Source organism: Lygodium microphyllum, chromosome 13 (assembly GCF_053477565.2).
Source record: "Lygodium microphyllum isolate KBCC chromosome 13, Lygodium_microphyllum_v1.1.10, whole genome shotgun sequence".
In the NCBI taxonomy this organism is placed as follows: domain Eukaryota; kingdom Viridiplantae; phylum Streptophyta; class Polypodiopsida; order Schizaeales; family Lygodiaceae; genus Lygodium; species Lygodium microphyllum.
The window spans coordinates 62,766,190-62,773,380 of NC_141147.1; positions in this window are offsets into that span (position 1 = coordinate 62,766,190).

A 7,191-nucleotide genomic window follows, 5' to 3' on the forward strand; every position below is an offset into this window, starting at 1 on the left:
ACGAGTCTGGACGCTGCTGAGCGAACTGACTTCAACAACCTCAAGAGTCTCTTCAATTAAGAGATTCTCTGAGCTTGGGTACTCTGATAAGGAGGACATCAGAGACTACGCTACCCACATGCAGAGTCTCCTCAAAAGAATCCCAATTGGTGAGCAACCCATCGAAAGAGCGGTCTCCACAGTGTTCATCAATGGGCTATGAAGTGAGGAACTCTACAAGGCCTTGGCAGACAATTGAAGCTTCCAGCGAGACATGCTAGCTAGGGTCTTTGACAATGCGATTAGAGTGGACGACGAGATGAAAGAGAGAAGCTCCAAGAGTTCGATCTGAGAGGAGGATAAGACTAGAAACTCTAAGAGAGTTTCAACGTCAAGCAAAAAATCAGGCCCAAGTACTTAAGATAAAGGAAAGGGCAAGGACGCAAGTGAGAAGCTAGCGTAGATGAAGACAGAGGAGCTAGCCAAATTACAAGAAATGATGAGACAACCAACATGGCCTCACGTCCAATGCGTGTATTGTGGCGAAAACTACCTACTAGCCGAGGGTCAGGGTGTGGTAGGTTCGGCCATGATACCCTGCATCACAGGCTACCGAGGAGACTCTCGTACTTGCAACCATACGGATAGCCTTACCTAGTGAATAGGCCACAAAATTTTTTTGGGAGGGGAGCTCCATTGGCTCTCCTGGCAGCTAATGATGCTAAACCAGCCATTCCTAGGATGGAGATAAATCGCACAGGCATACCTAGACTACCTGGACTCTACATAACCCATCCATTGAGTGATGCTCCAGTTCACTATGTGGAGGAGCCGAATGAAGAAGTGTCTACGTGCACCCCTACGTATCGTATTATGAAGAGGGCAATGCAATCCTTATGGATTATCGATTGGTACTGGTGATGGTGTGCTAGGAAGGGGTAGGGCAAAGGCCTAGGGGGGCAAACCCAAGAATCGATTTCTTGTTGGAATTGTGATCACCTAGGATACATCTCCTCACGTTGCCTTGAACAGGAGCAGGCTAATCGGGAAAAGGCCAATATTAGATGCCCAGAGTGTGGAATCACTCACATGTCTACTGAATCCCCTAGACGAAGGCCATCCTCCAGTGCAACAAACAAGCCATATGTACCATTGGGGCTATTTGGAGTTGAGACATTTAACAGAGAGGAGGACACACCCATCCCACTGCATGTCACTACAAGATACATGCCTCATACCGACGTTCAAAGCGATGAAAATGCTCACAAAAAAATTGCCCTCGTCGTCACTAAATACGTTGGTATTAGTGACTCCATAGAACTGTCACTATGCGCATCTCTATTTGCGTCACTATTTTAGCGATGTTTTGCGATGCAAACTGCAACACTAATAGTGACATCTGCAATAAATTTGCGATGCTAATAATGACGCTTACAAAGAATTTTTTTTTAATGGCATGGCAGTGAAGCTGCCCTGCCATATATAGCACTATGTGCTCTATTTGGGCTATACAAAAGGGTTACAATAACCAGATCAATGCTCATCAAAATGAAGGCAAAGTGTACTTGAATCCACAACTAGACTGATACATAAAATAGATACAAGATTACTTAATAAAAGTGCTCATGGAATCATGGCAAGATACAAAGGATGATAATAACAGTGTGTATAGAAAATGCCTATATAAATCACATGACCAAAAAAGAAGAGGATATGCACTCCATGGATCCAAGCACGGGCTATAGATCCTTGCCATTCGAAAGCTCGTCCCGCCACAAAGGAGCATCAAACGGACTCTGGAAAAAAAGAAATAACTACACATCAGTCCACCATACAATAATGCATTTTAATTAAATTTAGTAACTACGGAAAGAAAGATAAGTGACTTACTGGGCCGCCGCATGCATACAATCTATCGATCAATGTAGTGAGACCGTGTCTCTCTACATATCGAGTCTCTAGACCGGTGGGATTGCGGTTTGTAATAGAGTGCTGCAAAGAAAATAAAATACAACTATTAGAAACACGATTGTAAGTACAAGCGATATTGTAAAAAAATAAGTGAGAAGAAAAAAATAAAAACTTACAAAGTCCTCTAGATAACTCTTGTGGCCACCACTCCCAAGATGATGGACCACTCCTACCTCTAGTCATGTCCTTGTTGTCTCGCGCTATTGTCTCCAATGTCTTGAAGAATCTGTAGCCTCCTCCCTGAGTCAGCGCTAGCATCTAGCCACTCAGACTTTGAGGCCCCACTCTTAAGTGCCTTGCGTGCGTCTGATTGTTTGTGTGACATGTATGCATGCATGCACTCCATCATCCAGCCTATGGAGAACCTATTTGCAGAGGTGGATACCGGAAACTCCCCATGCACGGATGCTACTATGTAGTCCTTGCTCCCCTCTGGTATGTTCTTCCAATGATCCAAGACGTGCTACTGAAAAACTTGTTGGCACAACTCTCTCATACGAGCCATCACCCTCCTCTCCTCATCATTCATGATGACGGCTTTTGTCCTATCATCTACAAAGTATCCATACCCCTCTGGGGTATGTCTAAGATGTGTCCTCTGCCACCTGCAACCTCTCTTCTTGGCATATCCAGGAGACCCCTATACATTTGGTGTACCCACGGGGGTGGTATCTCTCAGAATTAGCACCCATAGGGTGCCACCTGTGGACGGTTGAGCAAAAGTTGGAGTGAATGGAGTAGACATCCCCACAGGTGTGACAAATCCCACAGGTGATGCAAATCCAGCAAAATGATGAGATGGAGACACTACGTCGGTACCTTCACAACAACCACCTGAGCCATGCTCTCTCGAACTTGCACTGCGGCCTCACCATATCCACATCTCCGCATCGTCCCCAATAACTGCTCCCTTTTTCTAGCCCAAGTCTGGAGCATCAATCTCATCTATTAGAAAATCGAAGCATCAGTGTGTGCCAAAGTAGATCAAACAGAATGGCCCGATGGTGTTCGAGACAACTCCTGGTCTGCCATATCAGTGAATCGAGCCATCTGATCTGGAGACATACATGTAAAGATCTCCTGTAGCTTCTTGTCGGTCATCCCTCGACTGATCGTGCTGTCCAAATATTCACAAAGATCAGTCCAAATGTTCACAAAGATCAGTTGCACATACAAAAATTGATGTTAACATAATCAATATATAGATTCAAGCATAGCACGGTAATATAACTCTTAAAAAAATGATCTTATTTAAAATGCATATTCTAGAGTATCCTTTGTCAAGATTGTGGGAGAGAAGGAAGGAGTCTCGCTTGAAGCTTTCTTGCTTGCACAATGGGGGAAGACACACAAGGGTGGAGGCTGAAAAACAGTTTTCCTCTTCTTAGTTGTGTAAGCCAAAAAGAACTCAAGTACAAAGAAATAGAAGAACCCTATATATGGGTCTCAAACCAAACTCAACTAACTAAGGTGGCATACTAACTGAGCCACGAACTAGAGTAGATAAGGATAGCTATCATGTAGCTATTATTCATGGGCGGTGTACCAACCGCGTCTGCAACTGACAAGTCGGTGACATAAATATACAACGGTCACCCTGGCGTATCACGAGTGGAGCTCGATATCTCAACACTCCCCCTCGAGCTCAATCCCAATTCCTGCACACCAAGCAGGTCTCTGAACTTGCGCAGCTTCTCTGCGCCCAATGCCTTCGTGAATATATCAGCTACCTGATCCTCTGTGCTGACATAAACTAGATCAATAAGACCTAGTAAAACCCTCTCTCGCACATAGTGATAATGCACCTCAATGTGCTTTGTTCTAGCATGATAGACTGGGTTATTTGCCAAGTGTATACTACTCATGTTGTCACAATAAATGACAACTGGCCCATCTGTAGACTGATGCATATCATAAAGTAGCTTATGCAACCAAGCTACCTCACATGCAGCCATTGCTGCACCCCTGTACTCAGCCTCTGTGCTCAACAAGGCAACTGTAGGCTGTTTCTTGCTGCTCCAAGTGACTGCAGCACTCCCAAAAGAGAATACATATCCACTGGTAGATCGTCTATCAGAAATACTACCAGCCCAATCAGCATCAGTGTATCCATGCAACTGTATCTGAACCCCAGTCTCATAAAATAGTCCATACTGCAATGTGGACTTCACATACCTAAGTATGCGTCTAGCCGCATCCAAATGTGGTTTCCTTGGAGCCTGCATAAACTGACTTACCAATCCAACAGCATAGCTCAAATCTGGCCTGGTAATAGTCATATAAATCAAACTTCCTACTATGCGTCTGTACATAGTAGGGTCTTCTAGAAGCTCACCTGCATCTGTGCTCAGCTTCACATTTTGCTCCAAAGGAACTGAAATAGGCTTACAGCCTGTCATCCCATATTTGGACAGCATGTCCAATCCATACTGCCTCTGCAAGAGCTGTATCCCACTTGGTGATCTAATCACCTCAATGCCCAAGAAATAACGCAGCTCTCCCAAATCCTTCATCTCAAACTTCTGCTTCAATAGCATTTTCACATGAAGGATATCTTCATCACTGTCACCTGTCATAATCAAATCATCAACATAAATGACAAGCAGCATAATACCTTTCTCTGTTTTTCTCACATAAAGTGAGAAATCTGCCTTGGAAATCTGAAAGCCAATAGTGACAAGATACTGTCCTATCTTGTCAGACCATGCTCTAGGTGCTTGCTTCAAGCCATACAAGGCTTTCTTCAACCTGCAAACAAACTCAGGATGAACAGCATGCACATAACCTGGTGGCTGCTCCATATAGACCTCTTCTTGCAAATCACCATGCAAGAAGGCATTCTTTACATCCATCTGATGTAAAGACCATCCCTTTGATGCAGCCATAGCAATGACTGCTCTTACGGTTGCCATCCTTGCAACCGGACTAAATGTTTCTTCATAGTCAATGCCATATGTTTGTGCATACCCCTTGACTACTAATCTTGCCTTGTATCTGTTCACAGAACCATCAGCATTGTGCTTCACCTTATAAACCCACTTACAGCCAATTGCATTCTTACCTTTAGGCAAAGGTACCAACTCCCATGTAGCATTTGCTTCCAAGGCATCCATTTCTTCATCCATGGCTTTCTCCCATTTTTCTTTTCCCATGGCTTGCTCAAAAGATGTGGGTTCTGGTTCCTGTATCACTTTGACCATATATGCATAGTGAATGGCTGTAAATCCATCATATTTCAGCCTATCCACAGGATACCTAGCTCTTGTAGACCTGCGCAAAGTAGGTTCACTCCCAGGTGCTCTCAAAACATCCCTGGTCTTCCTTACTCCAGGTGTAACAATAGAAGGAATACCCAACTCATCATCAATGCTCTGTTCTGAGCCACTGGATTCACCATCCACATAAGAGTGACCTGCATTCACATCAAACATGGGCTGATCAACCTTCTCTTTTCCTTTTCGTGATACCTGCATACCACTATCTGCATTGCTTTGAGAAGATTCTCTTGATCTCAATCTGCCTGTCCATGGCGAAGAATGTGAACCACTGCTAGAGGACGCTCCAGGTCCACTAATATTTTGTGACTGCTGCTGTGAATTCTGTGTAGCATTACCATTTTGTGCATCTTCATCATCAATCACATTTACTGGTTTATACCAGCTACTCATCTCATCAAAAACAACATCTCTGCTCACTGTAAACTTACGAGTAGAAGGGTTATAGCATCTATACCCTTTTTGCTGCAGAGAGTAACCAATAAAGATGCACTTCTCAGCTTTTGGATCCAACTTGGATCTCAGCTCATCTGGCACATGTACATAGGCAATGCAACCAAAAATTTTCAAATGAGAAATATCTGGTTTCCTACCAGTATACCTCTCCTCTGGAGTCATTCCATGTATTGCTGCAGTGGGAGTCCTGTTCATTATGTAGACTGCTGTAGCAACTGCTTCAGCCCAATAAAAATCTGGCAAGTCTTTTTCATTGAGCATGGCACGAGATACCTCTCCAATATGCCTGTTTTTCCTTTCTGCAATTCCATTTTGTTGTGGGGTATAACTGCATGAATATTGCTGCTTTATGCCATGCTCCTGCAAGAACTTTGCAAACTCATTTGAGAGGTACTCTCCCCCTCCATCTGACCTTAGGCATTTTATCTGCAAGCCTGTTTCTTTTTCAACCATAGCTTTAAGAGTTTTGAAATGCCCAAAAACTTCACTTTTCTTTTTCATAAAATACACCCAAACTTTTCTGCTATAGTCATCAATAAAACTGACAAAATAATGACAGCCTCCAAGAGATGCAGCTTTAGTTGTCCACACATCAGAGTGAATTAATTCCAATGGCTTCTCACTCTCTTGAACATGTCTAGGAAATGGTTTCCTTGCCTGTTTTCCAAACTGACAGGCTTCACATACCTTATGCATTTCTGCAACCTTGAATTTGGGCAATCCTGCAACAATATTTTGGGCCTGCATTGATTTAAGTCGCTGTACATTAACATGACCAATGCGTTTATGCCAGATATCAATATCTGCAACTACACTGGTCCCATGTGCAAACATTGCTGCACTCAATTCAGACATGTCTGCATCCAATGTAAACATTCTGCCCTTCTTCTTTCCTTTTGCTATCAAGCGACCTTTATTTTTCATATCCTCAACAAAGCATCCATGAGGATTAAATCTGACCTGCAAGCCCTGTTCAACCATTTGACCAACTGAAACCAAATTCTTGGTGATATTCGGGACATGAAATACATCGGACAGGTATTTCTTTTTCCCACCCTGCATAGACAAGGGAATTTTTCCAATCTGCACAATAGGATGTGCAGTATCATCACCAGTCTCCACAAATCCTGGTTTTTCCATTTTCCTTGCATCCTCCATCCATTCTGCATGACCTGTCATGTGGTTTGATGCACCTGAGTCAACATACCATACATCATTGCTTTCTTCTGCACTTGTCATAGAATTGTTCATGTGCTGCACCATGAACAAATGCTCATTTCTGTCATCACCCTGTCTACTAGAAGATGCATAATTCCCTTGTTGCAGTTTTCCATTCATGATGTCATTCTGCTTTTTATAGCAGTCTTTAGCCATATGACCCATTTTACCACAGTAGTAGCATTCAACATTACTGTTTGCATTTTGGCCTCTTTGCCATCCACCACGACCTCTTTGGCTCCCCCTGCCTCTAGAGTTACCACGTCCTCCTCCATAGGACTGGTTTTCTTGA